This window comes from Castor canadensis, chromosome 6, assembly GCF_047511655.1.
Source record: "Castor canadensis chromosome 6, mCasCan1.hap1v2, whole genome shotgun sequence".
Taxonomy (NCBI): Eukaryota; Metazoa; Chordata; class Mammalia; order Rodentia; family Castoridae; genus Castor; species Castor canadensis.
In genome coordinates, this window is record NC_133391.1 from 29,645,792 (window position 1) to 29,667,107 (window position 21,316).

The window sequence follows — 21,316 nt, forward strand, 5'->3', positions numbered from 1 at the left end:
GTATTTTCTAGCCTACCCCAAACCTGCTTCTTAGTGCTTTTGCTAGTGTCCACATAATATCCCATAACGCAGTGCCTTTAGTACCTAATTGGGGATATTGCAGAAGGAATTTTTTTTTTTTTTGCGGTACTGGGGCTTGAACTCAGGGCCTACACCTTGAGCCACTCCACTCCACCAGCCCTTTTTTGTGAAGGGTTTTTTGAGATACAGTCTCGTGAACTATTTGCCCAGGCTGGCTTCGAACCGCGATCCTCCTGATCTCTGCCTCCTGAGTAGCTAGGATTACAGGCGTGAGCCACCGGCGCCTGGCTCGGAAGGAATGTTTTTAAGGGCTAGATTATTCCTACACATAAATTCTGGCTCTCGGAGCCATCCTCTATGTGCCTTTCCGTCATTAATCACATCTTTGTTATGTGATATCCACGTGAGTAGAAGCAGCTTCATGCTCAAATGCTCAAAGAACACTCGAATAAAGCTCCCATTGTCCTCGTCAGCGATCCCAGTCCTAGTTTGTCGCCACCTCAGGTTTCCAGTTCTCCAAAGTGTGTAATGTCTCAAAACAAAGCTGTCTTAATAAATTCAAATTAAAAAATGCACAAGGGGAGCGGAGCGAAATCAACAAGATCTTGACTCTTTTAAGAAGTACTACTGCCCGACGTAGAAAATATTTTTTAAAGAATTCTAGATTGCTTATACTCATTCTGTTTATAAATGTTTAATCAAAGTTAAATAACTTAGGGATAAGGGGGCTTTCAAAGACCACACTGGTGCGAGTTTTCCTAAAACTACCTGTAACTTCTCTGTCCCAAGAGAGCAGAGCCTTGCCTTTAGGATTGGAAATAGTTCTTAAAGAGCGACTGTCACTTTTCCAATCATTGCTTGCGTTTTTCCGGGACGAGGCGACTAACCGCACAACCAGGAGAGGTGCGGGGACCTCCATGACTACCTGTTGGGGCGCAGCGGCGAGGCGCGTGCGCGCGCGGCCGGGGACCCAGGCGGGATCCGGAGCCGCGAGCCGGGGGCGCGCAGGCACTGCTGGGAGGAGCCGGGCGGCGGGCGGGGCGGGGGCGAGGCGCGGCCTCCGACTCCTCCCAGCACACCCGCCGAACCCTAGAGGAGAACGTGACCCGCCCCTTCTCGCACAGCCGAAACCAGGCGGCGAGAGGCGGGTGGGGGGTAGGGGGCGTGACAAGCGGCGCAGGGGCGTGGTCAACGCTCTTGGCCCCGCCCCCACGGCGCTCCCCGCCCTGCTCTCGCCTGTCTCCTCCTTTCCCCCCGGGCTTCGCTGAGTTCATTCACTGGGATTGGTTTCAAGTGACGCCATCTCTTTATTTTTAAACCAATGACCTCATCCGCGCTTGAAGTTTCCTGACCAGCGACTCTTTCTCTTTCCCCCACCCCCACCCCGCCCCCCGCCTGTCCCCCTCTGTCTGTGACCCACGTTTGGGGGGCTTGCCTCTATTTTGGGACTGTGATTCTCACCTCTCCCCTTGCCCTTTCCGCACTTTTCCCTCCCCGAGTTCTTCACCCTTTTCGACATTTTTTTTTGGGGGGGGATTGCTGACCTGGGGGGGTGGGTGGCGGACGAGAAAGAGTGGAGAAAAGTTGCAAACGGCCCTTCCCAAGCCTCCCGCCCGGCCCTCAGAGAAGCAGAAGATAATGCAGTGAGAAGAAGGGGACGCGCGGCGACAGCTACGGCACGGGACGCGACGGGACGCGAGCGGGAGCGCAGCCGCCCTCCCGGCCCCGCGGCGGCGCCTCGCAAGCCCGGGAGGCGAGGGCGCCCGCGGGGCGACGCCGTGACCCCTGTGTCCCTTTCCGAGGGGCTCGGGAGGTGAGTGGCCTCGGCGGGGTGCGGGGCTGCGGGGACCCCGCGCTCCAGGGCGTCGCGGCGGGTCTCGACTGTATGGCGGGGTGCGGGTGGCCGCGGCGCGGGCGTGGGGAGCAGGGTGTAGGCCGCGCTGGGGGCCCGCGCGGGTCGCGGTCCGGGTGCCCCGGCTGAGCCGAGCCGAGCCGAGCCGCTCCGAGCCGAGCCGAGCCGAGCGCGCTCGGCCGGGCCCCGCCGGGGACACGGCACCTTGGCGGGCGTCGCTGTCCCACCGCGCGCGCGCGCCGCTGTCCCGGGACCGGACGGCTCCGCGATCCCAAGTGCGCCCTGGCGCCCGCGGCCAGGCCACCTGGGGGGCGACGCTACTGCTGCGATCTTAACAAAAAAAAAAAAAAAGGGAAAAAACAACTTTCACGCTCGTGGTGCTGGGGTCCGGAGCGCCAGTGACTGTTTTAATTTACCCAAGCCGTAAATTAAAACGTGAGAGAGAGAGAGGAAAAAAAAAAAAATCCCAGAGTGACATGAAGGGTCTGTGTCTCCTGTGCACTTTCAGGTAATGAAATCCCCCGGAGGGAAATAAATGTATGTGCAAAACCTAAGTTTCCCGATGCAGGGCTGATTTCCTAAAGAAAGCTGGCGGTGTGGGGGGGGGGGGGCGGGAGCAGGGAGGGGAAATAAGAAAGTCACATTGAAGGACGTCGTGTGCACGCGTGGGAAAATCACAGTGCAGTTAGTTGATGCTAATAGACATTAAACTAAGGCAACTGGCAATGAACCTGAGAAGGCACAAGAAGATGGTGAAATGAATGGTACTGCAGGTCGCAGAGACGTTTCTGCACGTCTGTTGCGCAGATCGCTGGTGCGGTGGAGTCCTGGGGCCTGGGGTGCCCGGAGGAGGCACACCTGCGCTCACCTGTGGGACCAGGTGGGCAGAAGAACCTGGCGAGGGTCTGGGCGCCCTGGGCTGCGCGGCGCCCGCCCCAGGCAGGGGCTGAAAAGCTCTCCGGAGTTTTTATTTACCCGGGGCTCTGACTGCCACTTTGCTTTAAGAGATTCCAAGTAAATACTCTGCTCTTACAAGTGAACCAAACCTATCAAACCTGTTTAGAAAATGACCAGGTATGTTTCTTGTCTTCCTGGCGGTGCCAGGTAGAGAAGAGGCTCTGCTCTGCTCTTCTCTCTTCTCTCCCCTCTCTTTACTCTTCATAAAAGACTGGATTTGGGGAACCGAGTCTGTTAGAAAAATGCCCCTTTTAAGCCCCTTTTAACTGATGGACAGGTCATATAGGTGACAACTGTTTCTTCAATGGAGTTGTACTGTTTCATCTGCACCAAGAGATTTTTCAAGGGAAGGTAAAATTTTAAAAGAAGAATGTTTACCAACCAATTGAGTTAATTACTTTTTAATTACTTCCTTGAGAAATATATATATAGGTGGATAGTTTGGGAGGCTGTCATTTACTACAAAGGGTTGTGGAGTTTTGTATTTGGGGAAGGCAGCAGCCTGGAGAAGCAAACTGAAAAAGGAAGAGCTTATGGCTTCATGTAAGTATTTTAGTCAACATGTGATTAGGCACTGTGAAAGGTTCTTTTTTTTTTTTTTGGTCTTTGTTTTTAAAAAGAAAGTCGTGGAATTTACTGAGTTTGAAGACTTTGTGAAAGGTTGCTATTAAATACTTTTTTTGGGGTTAACATTTAACATCTTATGTAAAAATTTGAGCTAAATAACTCCAGCCTGAGTGGACTTTTAGGTAAAATCGTTTACACTTGTCAGAGTTCCACACGTAGAGAAAATTAGAAATAAGTTTATTTTGGATTCTAGTAACAGGGTAGATAAGTTGGTTCAGGCATTGTAGAAAATGTGTAAAGTGTGCCAATGATATTTAAAAGGTTTTAATTTGAAGGTATGGAAGTCAGGAGCTCAATAGTAAAATATCTAATTTGGTTTAAAATTGTAATTATTTTACATAAGTGTTTCAGATAATGCATATTACAGAGGGGGTGACCAGAGCTGCAGAACCAACTACCTTTGTGCCCTCTTCAATTTGGGCAGTCCTTTTTGTTTGGTTCAGCTGGGTGAATGTAACCGAGTGCCTGGACAGTGAAAGTAGTGGGAGGGGGAGGACTCTGGTTCTCTTTGGCCAAAGGCTTAATGGCAGTAACTGATAAGAGGGCAGAAGAGGAGTTCCTGTTAGCTTAATCTGTTTCCTTTTTCTTATACATGGGAAAATTATTTGTGGCATGGTTGGGAGTGGAAGTGAGGTCAAGATCCGGGTTTAAGAGTAGGTCCTGGCTTATGGTGCACCTCCCTCCAAAAAAATAGATCTGAGAACGTTTCAGAGTTTAGTATAGGAGAAGGAGCAGGACTGATGTGAGGTTTTTGGTGCTGTTTTCTCTAAGTGTCTGTACTGGGAAATTTAATTTCATAGAATTTTCAGCATATGGGATTAATATATTGATGAAACAGATTTATATAGCTGTCCAATGTTATTTTGTTTTCTATTTTTTTAAACCAATCATAAAATCCTACTACCTATAATTTGCTACAAGTGCCAGTGTAATTCATCTAGAACCCCAGATTTTCCTGGAGTTTCTAGCAGAAACAGAGTTTTCTATCATATATTACCTTGACTAAAAAGTTCACTGGACATTGAGTGTTTTTAAAAATGTTTGTTACTTCTCATCTAAAACATACTTTAGCTTGAAGAAGGAAATTAATATGGGATAAACTCATTTGGATCAGAATCCAAAGAAAAGGAGGAGAATAATAGGGAAACAGAAAACAGATTGAAGGAACAAACTAAAGAGACTTCATCCCAGTTCATGCCTGATTAGTTTTTTTTTAACTGCATAAATTTTAAAATTGAGACTGATATCCACCATCATAACAGAAAATCTTACTAATGTTGACTTAACAAAAGCATAATTAAAAAGGTAAATTTTGCTCAAAGCTACACATAATGCATTCAGAAAGCCAGATGTCATTTCCCCCCATTCCTGGTGCTGTGGCTAATCTGTTTCTTTTATATTCTTCCTTAGCCTGGATGGTTGAGGGTTGGCCCTATGAAGGGAGCTGCATAAAGGTTGGGTGAACTAAAGCAGCAGGCTCAGACTTGAAGAGGCCATTCTGCTACACAGACTGACTGAGCTAGGGGAGTTAGAAATTTAATCAAATAAAGGAGGAAACAAGGTGCTCAAAAGGAGGATCGAAGGGCAATGAGTGAGGCAGGTACAAAGAAATACTAACAGCTTGCCAGGTGCATGGCCAGTAAAGAAGGAAATGGGACCCGAAAGAGAGGCGTACATGGAAAAATACCCAGGATACCTCAGAGACAAGGTGGGGTGGTGAAACCTCACACTGTCCTGGTTGGGATTAGCAACTTCATTACACCAAAAAGCCTCAAGGTTTTTTTTTTTTTATTATATTAGAACTTTAATCTTGGGGGAGTGGGATGGATAAATTTTGATAATAAATTATAAAATGAGACTATAAAATTTGAAGTTTCCAAGAATAAATTCAAAATAGAGGGGACCCTTCGCAATTTTATGGCCTGTTTTGAGTTATTTGGAAGAGAAGGATGAATTATAAAATGTTGAAATTATTAACCTAATTAACTAGATTTCTGAATTAACTACAGATGAAAATTAAGCAAGTCATTCATTAGGGTATACTATTTAAATGGATACAAAAAGTTGGGGACACAAGTCTATACCCTTAAGGAGAGCAGGTTATAAGAATAGTAAGGCAGGTATATATGTGTGCAAAGTTAAACAAATACTAGACAGCTGGTGAGTGCCAAATTTATGGTACAAAGGGAAAGAGAAGGGAAGGTTCAAGGAGATAACCTTCAGGATGTGGCCTTAAAAGATGGGTGTCGTGTGTGAAGGAAGGGGCTTAGAGGAGGTTGAAAGGGGAAGCTATTCATCCTTCTGTGTATTCACAAATTGACATTGACCTTTTGCAGAGTACTATACACTGCCCATACAGTGTACATAGGTTTTGCCCTTATAGAATGTACAGTCCAGTGGGAGAAGACAAAAGGACAATAAACAGTAAGGGCCAGGAGAAGTGGCCACAGACAAGTAAGCAGTACATGAAAAGAGCTATGTCAGAGAGTGACCAGTAGTGAAAAGTAACGATCAGGGAAATTACAGAGGGCTAGTTACAGTCCTGCCACTCTGTGAATAACCCTTTTTGTCTGATATTCTGATGAATAATGTTAATGCTGAAACTTTAATGTTTTGTTCATTCTAAACCAATTTGAATAGAATCCTCCACATTAATTATCTTTAGCTAGTCTTTTTTTGCTGGGACTGAGATTTGAACTCAGGTCTTCATGCTTGCAAAGCAGGTGCTCTACTGCTTGAACCACATCTCCAGTCCATTTTACTCTGATTATTTTGGAAATGGGGGGCTCTCACAAAGTGTTTGCTCAGCTTGGCCTTGAACAGTGATCCTCCCAATCTTAGCCTTCCAAGTAGCTGAGATTACAGGAGTGAGCCACTGGTGTCCAGCCTTTTTTGACTTTGATTTGTTTGACTATATGCTTAAGTTAGAGTCTCCATTAGGACAAGTAATGACAGTGCTGCTATACCAAGCACAGTTTGTTTAGAGGGCACCTTATAGGAGAACACACAAAAGCAGGGGTATAGATAGCATACGGAAGCTAGTTGGCTTAGTGACCAGATAGAGATGTAAAACAGAGTAAGGGAGGATACCTTTCCAGGTCTTGTCTGCATGGAATGGCAAATTTGGCCTGTGTTGTGCTCTGCATGCTTAGTACGTATAACTCCTTAATGGGAGCTAGGGTCTCACTGAATGTACTGTCTTATGCTTATTTGTTTTTTCCCCTGTATCTACAAACATTAGAAACCCAAAGAAAAAGTGTTCTTACTGTAGGTTGCTGACTGCTTGGTTTATTAATTTTGAAGATGTCCTTTGTAGTGTCAACTAAAATAATCAGTGTGTCTTTCATATTTATGAAGTGCTTCACAAGCATTCTTTAACAAAAACATTCCCTCCCTTTCTCCACTGTTTTTGCAGTTTTAAACTTTAAAAAACCCTTTTATAGGTGAAATTGAGGTAAAGGATTTCAAGAAGGGCTTCTATTAAGTGTGTGAATGTCTCTATAGGACCAAATCTCTCAAAAATAATTCTGTGTGCACCTGATTTTCAACTCCACCATGTTCTGACACACTGAGACAAGCCTATGGGGAAAAAAAAAAAAGCCACTGTAATATGAGGCACGAAATTCTTAGTGTCCCCTCAATTTCCTTCTACACTATTTCGTTTAGAAAAGTATTGTAGGTATAACTGCTGGGGATGTGTGGTTTGTGTGATGAAAGGTAATCTGATTTGTACACTAGGGAAGGCCAGTAGAATTCAGCATTTGTTTTATATTTGTGGGAAGGGTGGGGGGGTGGCAAGCTGTAGTTCACAGAAAAAGATGCAGCACATCTTGTAGTGCTAGGGCAAGGTAGTTAATATTTAGTGTGTCATTCCTACCCTAAAAATTAATAGGCATGTTAGAGAAATATATGCTACTTACTGTTTGCATTATGTGTCAGTTTTTATACACAGCTTATATCCTCAGTAGTACCCAGTACTCATGTTCTGAGAAATATTTGTTGAATAAATTGAATTAATTTTTACCACCATTACTCTTTATAGGGATTCCATTAAATCCCTAGACTAGAGCACTGCTTTTTGAGTTTTGACTTGCAGCCTGCCTTTCAGTCTTTTTGGCTGTCATTTGAGTAGAATACTGGCACTTGAGCTGGTTGGTGACCTCACGCATCTCCAGCTTTGACCCTGTGGCTGACCTGACCTCATCCTTTCCGAAATGGTGGTGGTTATTTCCTGTCACCTCTGTGCTCACGGCCTAACAGCTCTTTCCCTCACTGAGCAGCTGGGCTGGGTCCTCTTCTGGTCACTCCTCAGAATACTCAAGTGTATGTGTCACATGCTGACCTGTTTTGTAGTGTGTTTTGTTTCTTACCTGGCTGGTGGAGAAGTGCACTGCTCAGGAGGATGGCTCTTGACTGTTTTGTAAACTGTAGGTGAGCTATGAAGCATGGCATATTTCCTCTTCCTTCTTAGCTTTAGTTAAGGATCTTGGGTTCAATAGAAAAACAACTGGTAGGAATGATCTATTGATAATACAAACCAACTGACAACTAACAAAGACCTATTTTTGAGGCAAGCAGGAAATTTGAATATGGAGTTCTAGGTGATATTTAAGAGTTATAACCATAACATTTTCAGCTATAATAATGGTATTGTGTTTATATTAAATTTTCATCTGTTAAAGATGCATGTGGATGTATTTATATGCAAAATGAAATGATGGCCAACATTTGTTTTGAAAAACTTCAGGACAGGTACCCAATACAAGTGAGAGATAAACAGTACTGGCAAATTGCAAACAGGTTGAAGCTGAGGAATGGGGATGCTGGCGTTAAGTATATTTGTACCTATTTGAAATATGACAAAAGGTTAAAGTGTGTGCTGCCAACTAAACTTGTGCAGGAAGAAACTTAACATAGTAAAATTATGTGGTTGGACATTTGAACTAATTAGCTAATCAAAATCTCCACATGCAGGCTGAAGGAGTGGTTCAGGTGGTAGAGCATCTGCTTAGCAAGCACAAGAGCCTGTGTTGAAACCCCAGTACTGCAAATTTCCACTTTGGAAACAAAAAAAAAATCTCCACTTTGCATTTCCTGTAAGTTCTCTTTTTAGTAACAAAATTTTAAGATAGGGAAAATTTTGTAAAAACATCATAAGAAGTACTTAAAACTCAGCTTGGAGCTTAAAACTACATACTTTGTAGTTTACGGTACCTGCTTTGACATACTTCTGTCTTTTTTAATGTTTATATATATATATATAAACTACTTAGAGAGACTAAGTAGTTTATCAAATCCCAAAGAAAAAAGTGGGGCTAGCACTGGAGCCATGACCTTCTGGTTCATATAAGGTGCCTGTCTCTCTCTCTTTCTCTCTCTCTCTCTCTCTCTCTCTCTCTCTCCCTCTCTCCCTCTCTCCCTCTTTCCCTCTCTCCCTCTCTCCCTCTCTCCCTCTCTCCCTTTCTTCCTCTCTCTCTCTCACACACACACACACACACACAATTTTTTGGTGGTACTGGAGTCTGAACTCAGGGTTTCATACTTGCTAGGCATGTACTCTTATCTCTTGAGCCATAACTCCAGCCTGTAAGTGATTTTGTTTTTAAATGGTGGTATAAGCCAGTAGTTTTAAATATTTTGGTCTCAAGACAACTTTACACTCTTAAAAATTATTAAAGGCCTCATATCTTTATGGAGACTATGTCAGTATTTAATATATTAGAAATTAAAACTGAGAAATGTTGAAAGTATTTACTCAAAAATAACCAGCCATTTGCAGGGTGCATGTTTTTAATATCAGACTCAGGAGGCTGAGGTAGGAGGATTGTGAATTCAGGGTCAGCCTGAACTACACAATGAGACCCTGTCTCAAAAAACAAACAAACAAAACCCCGAAAAACTTATATTAAAAGTTAATATAATTTGAAAAACTAATAGTGTGGCAGTTTGCTATTCTTTTTAATGTACTACCTAACAGAAGATAGCTAGCAGGTTCGAATAGCTGCTTCTGTACTAAATTTGTTTTGATCCATTGTTTTGGTTTGAAATATATGAAGAAAACCAGGCTACACACAGATACACAGTTGAAAAAGATGGAGTATTTTTAAGTAATTTTTTCATATAATTGTGAATATTCTTTTTTATACCAAAACTCAGTAAGAGGTAGATTCTTAAAGATTATTTGCAGTGTTGTATCTGAGACTGTGTCTATGAATTTTTTGTGCTCTGTAAAATTAACTAACCATCTATTGGTCCATCTGGTACTTTGAATGGATCTTTGACCTGTGGGTGATTTTGTAATATTCTGAATTGGTCATTGGAAAAATAATGGTGTACTGAGTTTCGCTGATCTTTTGAATGTCGACACTTTGATTATACAACATTAAACAAACCATATCTATTAAGATGATCATTAGTCTAATCCAAAAATGTTTATGAATTGGAAAATGATTAAGATCTTGGTAGTGTATTTGCATTTCAAAGTTGTAATTTTATCTTGAAAGCTCAGATTTTATCATTGGCAACAAGTATCGTCAGTTTTCCTTGAAGAGAGAGGCTTGCTTCTTTCACTTTGGAGAAAATGTCTACCAGTACTCAAGCCTGACTAACTATAAGTTGTTTGCCAGTTGTTCTTTTAAGCCAAAATGGGATTCTCTGAAAAAAGCCTGTAAGTCAACAATTACAGAAGTACTTTTCTGCACACCAGGCATCTTAGGAGTGTGGCAGAAGCTCTTCAGGTGTTTCTCATTTCATCACACAGAATGTTAAAAAGACGAAGCTTCCAAGAGCTGAGATTTAGTAAGATTAATGACTTATTGTTTTATCAAGGACATTTTAAAGTGAAACTGGTTTTTAAGTGATTGATAGGAGTGACAAATATGCAGGCACGCTTCACTAGTTGTCCCAGTGATAATCATCACTGTTGCACACTCATGAGAGAATCAGAAAAAGGCAAATAACACCTTTGTATTCCCAAAAAATAGCTTTATGTGGAGATCCCTGGAGGGGTCCTCCCCAACCCCATTCTGGATCACACATTACCATTTGCTGGTATAAAATAGTGCATCTAGTCCCAGCAGTCTCACATCTGCCTCAGTAATGCTTTCACCTAATGGCTTCATTTGTCAGGAGAAGGGAACAGATACGCCTAGTGTGTGGGATGAGCCAGGTGACCCAGAGACCAGAATGGTGTGGGGGTCTGTAGCATCAGAGAGAGCAGGTAAAGAGCAGATGGAGGCAGGAGCCCTCAGCCCATACATTCACACAAATGTATATGCATTTTTATCTACATTCAAACTCAGTGACTCTTTCCTTGCATGACGAGGGGAGAGAAGATCACATCATTGAGAGAAAAGAGTGCTTCTGGCAGTTTGTTCCATCCAGCTGGGGAGGCTGTTCACTTTTTTCCTTTTAGAAAGCTGAGGGATGACAGAAGACAAATGAGGTTATGTGAAGAAATGCAAGAGAAGAGTGGCTGAAGTAGGCTTTGTGGTCAGCTATAAACAGAACTGGGCTATGGACAGTGGAGAAAAGAATAGGAGGGGGCAGAGGAAGATAGGGTGGACAGGGTCCCCCCCTTCCCCATGCTGGATGGGCACTGGAAGAATGGGGGTGAGCAGTACAGGGGTGGGTGCAACCGGAATCATGGAGATGAGTATGTTTGAAAGATTTCCATCCAAATAGTTAAAGTAACATAAAATAACTGACGTAGGTAGTGGGTAGTGAGACTTCTAATGTCTCACCAGTACTCAGATTGTGTCATTACATCCCATATGTTTAGTTGTGGTAGAGAAAACAGCAGTGCCTTGAGTTGGTGAGGACTTGGGCAAGTCTCTAAGCTTTGGGTACAGGGGTCACTTTATAACAATATTACTGGGTTAGGGCTGAGGCTCCAACTTCAGGAATGAAATGTGATTTTTTTTTTTTTCTTTACCAGCAAGAAGTGAGGGTTAAAGGAGACAGAAGAATTTAGTTGAGACATAACACTTATCAGCTTGTTGTTTGTATGGTACTCATTTCCAAAAAAGGATTGAGGTGGCAGAAGGAAAGATCAAAGTCCATATTCAGGTTCATGGTTCTAAGTAACAGTTTTTCCTAATGTCTTCTTATTTTAGTAGAGCTGTATGGTTAAGGTATTGTGACTGAAAGTAAGCAAATTCATCCCTGCACTATCTGGGAGCAATGTAATCCTGTCACTTAGTCTCATGTAGTGCAGGGTGTGTGTGTGTGGGTGTGTGTGTGTGTGTGTGTGTGAGAGAGAGAGAGAGAGAGAGAGAGAGAGAGAGAGAGAAATCACAGCATGCCCCAGGGAAAAACAGTTTTTAAAAACTCAAGACTGCTTTCAGCTGTACTTAACAGAAAGTAGAGACTTAAACCATAAAATACTATTTACCCATTAAACCATAAAATACTATTTACCTATGCAGTCAGAGTTTGGTGCTAAGTGGTCCCAAGTTTGGCTCAGCAATATCATTAAGCACCACCCCCACCCCTCAACTCTCTCCAGCCCTTGGCTCTGCCATCTTCTCATGCTTACTTACTATCCTCATGCCTGTTTTTGTGACTTGTTGCCACCAGGTTGCAAAATGGCTGCCTAGCTTTTAGGCATCACATCTCTTTTCAAGGTAGGAAGAAGGAAGGGGACACAGCAACAGTCCTTACTCTTGCACCTGCCTAATGAAAACCAAAATCTTTTAGGAGAAACTATCTGGTTTTTTTTTTTGTGTCTCATTTGCTTGAGTTATTTCACAAGACTGCCCCCACTAGCAGGAGAGACTGGGGAAACTGGTGTATGGCTAAGGGAATGGGATGGCCATATCGGCTTAGCCAGCATCTAGTAACGTCTGTAGGCTGAGGCACGCTGCTTCTCAGGATGACACTAGGATTCCATTGTCATGGGAGAGGAAAAAGATCTGTGGAGTCTGCTACAGATATGCAGAAAGGAAAGCAGAGTAGTCTGTTTTCAGTGCTCCTCTCAAAACAAGGCTGGCTCCGTTCTCTTTTTTATTTTCGGGGAAAATTACTCAGACCTGTTTAATTAGTTGTAGAGAGAATTTCGAGACAGTTGAGCCCCAGTTTTCTTAACTGTAAAACAAGAATGTGGCATCTGAAAATCTCTGAGGTAAATTTACTTCTAAAATCCTTGCCTCTTTTCTTATACTATCCTCTGACCACTTTACATTTTATTGTCACTAGAAGAGTAGACAGGATTAGACAGGATATGAAAATATCTGGTTCTGTTTAATTATCTTTATACTGGGTTGTATCTAATAAAGATCCTGATGGTAAAGGAGAATAAAGCTAAATTTAGGTTTTAGCTTTTTGGTAGTTACATTACTTTGCCAAATTTCCACTGAAATGAAAAGCAGTTGTACTTTTACTTCAATAAAGACACATATACACATGTGCCTAAGTCTGTAAATACCCTGAGTACAGCGCTCTGAGGAAATGCCTTTTCATCCAGCATAGGACATATTTTAGGCACTATTGTGAGAAACCTGGAGGTTTTGCTTGTTGGGCATTTGATGGTTTGCCTTGGATAAGATTAAAGGACAGCTAAAGCAAGGTGGTTCCTTTGTGTATTGTTGCAAATAAATTTTACTTGAATGAGGCAGGACGCTGGTTAGTATTTCAGGTGTATTAAAGTGAATTCTGATCCCATTTCATAGTGATGATCTGGTACCTTATGGACTCCTAGCAGGGTTGTATGAATTTGGATAAGCAGCGAGTTGAAAATCATATTTCCAACTCTAACAAATTCCCAACTCTTTTATGCTTAGAGAAGAATCTGTTAAAGTAACTTAGTCTAAAAACATATTAATCTTATACCCAACAAAAATCTTAGGATTTAGGTTTTATTTTTGGCTTATCAGTATTGGAAAATCTTTGAGATAACTGCAATTAATTTAATTAATTAATTTCAGAATGCAAAAGACATTTGCAATTTGGGATGTATTTTTGAGAGTAAAAATGCATATAAACATATACTTAAGAGTTACTTTTAACAGCTTAGGGGCAATGTGCAGTTTCATTACCACAGAATTTCTAAATATTGGTTAGAAACCTTTTCCTTGTATGGAAATTCTTTTAAGTATATAATTTAAAACAATTGTTTTTATTTTTCATCCTGTGAGTGACTAAGAACCTTGTTAATGTAAATATTCAGAAAGGTTGATTTTTATGGCTTCTTGGTTTTATAACCAACAATAAAAGTCATGTGCAGTGGAAAACCCCTTCTCTTGTCTACCAACAGTCCCAACTGAAAGATAGACCCAAGTGATTTTTGTAACAAATGGCCTGTATGATTTTGGATCTGTCAGTGGTTGTTTCATTTATAGAATGTAATTAATGTGATACTAGTTTAAAGAGCTCTAGTATATTTTGGGAGGTATTTCCAAACCCTGCTTATTGGGCAATACAGTATTTGTTTGCCAAGAAAAAGCAGTTTTGTGTAAGTTTCAATAAAGTGTTATTATGAAGTTAGTAGAGATTTTAATTATAGAAATGACCTTCATTCATTTATTTAAATGAGCACTTTGCCTTGGGAGCCTCATAGGCAGTTTTCTGGACAAAGGATCCATTCTTTACCAACGATGTCCTTGTCATTAGCACGAACAAATATTTACTTAGTGGCTTCTGTGAGGGAGGTACCAGAAGCGATGCAAAAGAGATGTGTGGCCTTGGCCATCCAGGAGCTTACAGTGTTGCCACCATCTCCATCCATTTCTGCTCTTTCTGGCTTAACCAAAGCATCATAGAGGATATACTGCCTTTGTCCTAGAGGGCTCTTCTGCCGGGAACCTCCAGCTGCCTCTACCTTCCTCGACCGCTGTAAGCAGATTCTCCTGACTATGCGGTCTTCTCTCCAGTGATTGCAGCCCTACCCTCCTTACTTTCAGAGCAGTGTGCTGGCTGGCTGTCATCCAGGGATGACAGTGTCCTGGAGCTGGTCTTGGCACCTTTAGAATATGGAAGTTTGGAAGAGAAACACAGTAAGAAAAACTAAGTGTCTATGGTCATTTTCTTTATCTCTTTGTTTTTTATTGGGTAAAAAGCCACAACACGACATTTACCTTCTTTGTCACTTCTACATGTATAGTTTAGTAATGTTAAATGTATTCGCATTGCTGTGAAGCAGACCTCCAGAACTTCATGTTCCAAATCTGAAACTGTGCAAGCTCTGTGACTCCTCCTCTCTCCCCGGCCCGTCCGCGCAACCCACCATTACAGCAGCCTACCATTCTATGTTCTGTTTCTGTGAAGTTGCTGGTTTTGGATTCTTCACGTCAATGGAATTGTACAGGATGTGTCTTGTTTGCTTCGTATAACGTGCCCGAGGTTCACCGACACTGGAGCACGGATTAATAGTCTATTTGTTACATGTGAGTACACATTATAAAAGTTCCTTCATCAGTGGATAGACATTTGAGTTGCTTCTGCCTCTTGGTTACTGTGAATAATGCTGCTGGAAACACAGGTGCACACCTATCTCTTTGAGACTCTGCTTTCAAGCTTCATTTACTTGTGCCAATTGCTGGATCATATGGTAGTTTGCCTTAATTTTCTGAAGAACTTACAGAGTTTTCATGTCAGTGGCACTGCCATATGTATGATTTCACCAAGAGTGCACAAGCTTTCCAGTGCTTGTTATTTTCTGTATTTATTGACTGACTGATTAATTTTTAATAATGGCCAATCTGATGGGTATGAGGTGCTAACTTGTGTGGCTTTGTTTTGCATTTCTCTTAGAGTTAATGATGTTTAACCTCTTTTTCTTGTAATTGTCATCCATTTGCATGTAGTTTTTGGAGACCTGCCTTGGTAAATCCTTTGCACCTTTTGTTATGATATGCTTATAGTTAATTTTAGGTTTCAAGTATTTTAATATTTATTTCTTTATCTTGGTGCTAGAGATTGAGCATAGGGTCCTATGCTTTACTACTGAGCTGTATCACCTACCCTTGGTTTTTTGAGATAGGATCTTACTGTGTAACTCAGGCTGGCCTCAAACTCAGGATCTTCCTGCTTCAGCCTCCCAAGTGCTGGGATTACAGGCCTGCACTATCGTGCCTGGTCTATTTTTTTTTTCATCTTATAGATACTGACAGGTAACCAGTCTTTAAGCAACTCACTTAATTATTGTATATTATTGCCATATGGTGCTGTGACTTATGCTTTCATGTTAACTACTCTAGGAGGAATAGAGTAAAAACAGTAAAGAAGTTGTTTGGGTTTTGTTGTTGTTTGGGAGTTTTAAAATACGAATCAGCTTTTTAAAACAATTTATAGACCAGCTGTGATAAAGGACAGGGGTGCAAAACCAAACATAGCAACTGCAGAGCAGTCTCCCCGCCACTGGCTGTAACCCCACAGCGTGCCTAGTTCATCGCTTCCTACTCCAGAGAGGATTGAAGGGCACAGATTCCTTCTTGTCCTCTCCCACCCCTTTATCACTAAAGCTAGGCAGTAGCCTAGAAAATCTGAGGGTTCTGCCAGTCCCAAACTGTTGTCACAGTATACCTTTTACCACCTGACCTCTAATGCCTACAGTTTCCTTGGAGCCTCAGTAATATCTAACTCACAGGCTGATACATCTTCACTGCTACCAGTGCCAGCAGACAGCTGTCTGGCAAAAGGCCAAGTGGATCTTTGATTTTCTACTTTTAATCTTACTCATTTTCCTGTTATGATCACCTCCAAATCCTGGGCCCAGAGGTTAATTCTTTAACTGCTGCTGTGTGAAAGTCTTCCAGTGGGTCTGTGATAGAGTGGCAGAGCTTGTACTTTACCCTGGAGAGTTGCAGGAGTGCTTGCTGGTTTTAAACTTTCTCACATTTATGAGAACATAGAAGCCAAAAAGCTCACTGCAAAGTGTGTCTGTTGCTTTAAAGGCATGGAGCAAAGAAAAAAGCTAGTCCAAATTCAGGGGAAATTTATTTCTGTAAGAATAGTTGTATTTTCAAGTATTAAATTCTTAAAGAAATATTGCCCAGTTTTTTGCTTGTGCAGGACTTTCACAGAGATATTGACATCGTTGTGGTGATTAAAAGGAAGAGGTAATGTAATTGTGATGGTTGAGGAGGTTGAGGGGTGCTATGAATTCTGCTATCATATGCTTAGAGTCACGTTTAGGTTTCAAGTACTTGATATTTTTATTTATTTATTTTTGCATCTTATAGATACTGCTAGATAACCAGTCTTTAGGGGCTTATTTGAATTGTCATGCATTATTGCCATACATGATGCCATGACTTAAATGCTCTCATACTAACATTACTCCAGCCAACTCAGTAGCAATGGGAGAATTGTGCATGGTGACTCAGAATGAGCAGGCCATTGGTAGAACCCAAGACTTCTAGTTCACCTTTATCCTTGTGCTTGAGGACTCGTGTCATCTGGATGCCAGGTGTTGATGGACCATCTTCAGTCCTTTTTCTAGCAAAGTACTCAGTGCAGCTGGGTGTGTGAAAGAGGGCGGTAATACAGAGGGTGGAGCCACTTCAGAAAGCTGCATTGTGGGAAGCTGCACAATGTTCAGACAGTGAACTGAGGGTTGAACTGTATTTGGTGGCTCTACATAGGTCCTTTGGGGCTCCCTATCACACTCCGTCCTCTGATCATAAGGTGGTCATTGAATTGTGAAAAACACAAGCACCAGAACACAGGTGAAGAAAAAAGATACAGCTATCCTGTGGGTGATGGTTAGTAGACTAGAATTCATTAATGTAATTACTTATCAAAAAGGGTGTAAAATTTCCTCTGAAAGAATAGCATTTCATAAATGTATACTATATACCAAGCTCTTGGATGTTTTCGTTACCCATGCATTATATAACATCTCTACCGCAGTTTTATTTTTGGTTTCCAAAAGTATATGGTGTTGCTATTAGAACATCAACGCCATTTGTAATGGAAGTTCTTTTTACTTTTAGATGATTCACAATCTGCATATTAAGCATGAGAGTGAACCAAATGCGTCTAGGACTAGGACTGTGATTTGGTCACCATTTCTCTGATACATTTTGTATTTGGTGGGAAATGTGACTGAAACTATCACACAACTTTGCCTAAGTGATAACTTGTAAACTATCATTAGGTGTCATTCATCCTCTTCTCTGTGATTAGAGTAACTTCAGATTAGACCATGGTTTATGGCACAATGAATAAGACTTTATAATTTTTTTGGCAGTGCTGGGGTTTAAACTCGTTACGTACTTACTAGGTAGGCGCTCTACCCCTTGAAACATACCTCCAGCCCTAAGACTTTCTAAATAGAATGGATGTATGAAAATGTTTTGATATAGTATTAAAAAATTAGTATCTACAGCATCAGTTATAAAAAAGTAGAAAAACCTATGACTATTTTCGTGGGTGCAGAGAAAGCCTTTGTTATGACTTATATCTGTTCACAATGAAAGTTCTTAGCAAACAAAAATAGAAAGGGGCTCCTAGATGTCGTGAAAGGTGTCTATAAAAGCGGAACTACACGTAACGTATGGAGTTGCTGTCTATGTGGTCTTTTATTTTCAACTTAGGAGCAGCCATACTTTTTTCTGTGGTATACACACCATTTTGTAATCTCCTAATAGTGCATAAGTATTTCAGTTCCTCTGTGTCCTCTCCAACACTTGTTATTTTCTGTTGTTTTGATAGTAGCCATCCTAGTGGGTGTGAGGGGTCAATTGATTTTTGACATAGTTGTAAAAGCAGCTAGGCAAAAATACTAGTCTTTTTATCAAACCGCTCTACCCTCATAACCTAATTACCTCCTCAAAGCCACATGGCCATTTTCCTTTAGGACATAATTGGGGTTTCAGCTTTTTTTGGGGGCAGTAATGTTCAGTTCACTGCGCACAGGATCGGCTTGAGGGTAGTGTGCTACATTTGCTTGTCATGTGTCTTTTGTGTGTCTTTTTAATTTCTTTCGTTTGGAATAATTCCTTGGGCTGCCTTTTTTTTTTTTTCTTTTTTAAGTACTGGGGTTTGAGCTTGCCTAACAAGCACTCCACCACTTGAGCCATGCTTCAACCCCTTTGGCCTGTCTTTTAAAAATACATATAACACTTTTTAAGGTACAAAATCATTTATCAAAAGTTTATCCTTTAAAATTTGAGAAGATGAAGCAGGAGGATTGCTTGAACCCAGGAGTTGGAGGCCCAGCCTGGGCAACATGGTGAGAGCTCATCTAAAAAAGTAAGTTAGTGCATAAAAAATAAAAAAGCTGAGATACAACTTACAACCATAAAATTCATCCTTTTAAATTGCGTATTTCAGAGATCTGTGGCCATTACCATTATTGATTCCAGAACACTCTCATTGCCTATGAAATTAACTCAGTACATGTTAGCCATCACACCCTATTTGCTTGCTACTCTGTCAGCCTCTGGCAGCTACCACTTTACTTTTTGTCTCTATGCATTTGATGCATTTGCCTATTCTGGGTATTTCATATGATGGAGTTTTTTTGAAAGTACTGGTGCTTGAACTCAAGGCCATGCACTTGCTAAGCAGGCACAGGCACTCTACCATTTGAGCCATGCCACCAGCTCTAACGGAGTCATTTAATATATGGCCTGTCTGTCTGGCTTCTTTCGCTTAGTACCATTTTCAAGATTCATTCATGGTGTCTCCTTTTTATGGCTGAGTAGTATTCCATTGTATGAATTTACCACAGTTTGTTTTTCATCAGTTGGGACTGTTGGGCTACTTATCAGTAATGCTGCTGTAAACATTCTTTTAGGAGTTCTTGTGTGAGCTTTTCCAACTCTCACATCTCCATTCTGTTCTAGACCTCATAGCTCTGTACAGCTTTCTTCCCCATTCTTTTTCTGTAAGGTTTGTGATGGGTCCTATGTAGTTAGAAAACAACTGTTAGGAAGACATAGGCCAGTTTTGTCACTGAGGTGGTCAGAACACTGTAAAGCTTGAGGACCATGTAAGTCAACTTCCACCTACAACATTATAGGTCAACCAGTTCCTGAGAATTTATGACATTTTCCTGCCTCACTGTGCCTTCTACAAAATTATCTAATTTTAGTGAGAACCGTTCTGTTATTTTCCTGCCTATGGTTATGCTTTGGAGGTGATGCTGCTAGGTAGAAGTACGTGGGTGTACTCTTGTCAGATAACCACCAGTATTAAGGCCTGGGTGTCTTTTATTCTTCTCCTCTTCGTGTTTGTGGTTGTGTTAGGGAAGGAGACTTTGTGTACCTGGGGTCTGGGAAGATGAACTGTTTTCCCCTTCTTCTTTCCCCTCTGCTAAGTCATTGCTAGGATGAGAACTGGCAACCTGTCTGCCTCCTAAAGATGACCTGTGCTCAGTGGTTCCTGGCAGGAAGTCACCAGCTTTCAGGGACTAGCTGAAGGGAAGTTGCCTCTAGAATTAGTCAAAAGTTCTCTGGCTGATGTGTCCCCACTCCCTTCAGACTTCCCTTGACAAGAGGTTATTTGTGGTTGCAAAGAGACCGTGTAGCACCCCGAGGAGCTGGAGAGGGACATCAGAGTAAGGCCTCAATAGTGAGATTTAGCACTTCCTCCTGTGGCCTTCCACACTTTGCCTCTGAAATTCTGTCCTGCATGCTCACACAGCACTGTTACAGGGACCTTGCAAATACCTGAGACAACTTTTATTTCTCTTATGAAATAAGAGAAAGTTGTAGTCTCCAAAGGTGTCTGAGCAAAAAACCTTATATAATATAGATGCTGAAAAACTTGTGTAAGTGAATGAGCCATGAGTTAGAATCCATTGTGCAAGAGAGATGGCTGGTATGTTCTGAGTGAAAACTGACGGAGGAGGGTGGGGATGGATGGTCTTTAATGTGACCTGTTTGTTTGGCTGGAAGCCCACATACTGGTTTCCATCAGCCTCTTACTTAAATGAAGTTTACTGGGTTGGATCAGAGGGAGAAATTCAAGGCTGTGTGCTCTGTAATGGTGATTACGCCTTCCAAAGTAACGAGAAATTCCTGGGTGGAGCAGTTTAAAAAAAGTTGTAAATTTTTCAGTGGTACTGGGGTTTGATCTCACAGCTTTGCGGTTGGTAAACAGGCACTCTACCTGGTAGCAGGTTTCTTTTGAACCTGCTTGAGAATCTCAGCAGTGGGGGCTTAAACAGTGGAGTTTTGTGGGCATTATTCCCGGGGTCTACGCTATGGACTTTCAGATGAGATGGTGAAATTAAATATTTTAGTGTTTAAGCCCTTGGCTTTCATAATGGGCAATCCTATGGTCTACGTTATACTACATTTCCCCTGCAGCAAGATTATTTTATTAGAAACGATTTTTCTTATAATTTTACATTTAGAAAAAGAACATTGTCCTGCGCTGAACTATGTACATGTACTTACATTGCTTTATATGAGCTGCAGACTGTGGTGCTCAGTGTTTCATTGCTGTGACAAGCATCTGAGAGGAGGGAAGGTATACTTTGGCTCACAGTTTCAGAGGTCTCACACCATGGTTGGTCAGCTCTGTTGCTTTAGGCCTGAGGCAAGGCAGAGCAGAAAACCTCATGGTGGAAGGCTGTGATAGAGGAGTTTGCTCACTTCGTGGTGGCCAGGAAGCAGAGAGAGACAGGAAGTGGTTGGGGCCGGGTATCTATTTCCAGGGGCCTACTTCCTCCAACTAGGCCCTACTTCCTACATTCCACCATCTGCTGATAATACCATTGTATTACGGATCCATCAAGGGATAACTTATTAATTAGGTCAGAGCCCTCACGATCCAATCACTTCTCAGTGATCTTATGCACCAGCAAGGGGCAAAAGCCTTTAACAAATGAGAGAACCTTTTTGGGGGACACCTCATATCCAAACCATGGCACATACGAATGCCTTGTACCTTGTCATATAGTTGTCTTAG

The 21,316-nt window shown here is 41.9% G+C and overlaps 1 protein-coding gene across 1 annotated transcript in view; it reads left to right on the forward strand.

The window, feature by feature from the left end:
* Window positions 1–1,382: 1,382 nt before the first annotated feature.
* The window catches only part of Dusp16 (dual specificity phosphatase 16), a 72,241-nt gene continuing 52,307 nt past the window's right edge, over window positions 1,383–21,316 (forward strand). The window contains exon 1 of the mRNA XM_074076029.1: window positions 1,383–1,834. The gene's annotated coding sequence lies outside the window, so the exon portion shown is untranslated. The remainder of the gene's footprint in view (window positions 1,835–21,316) is intronic.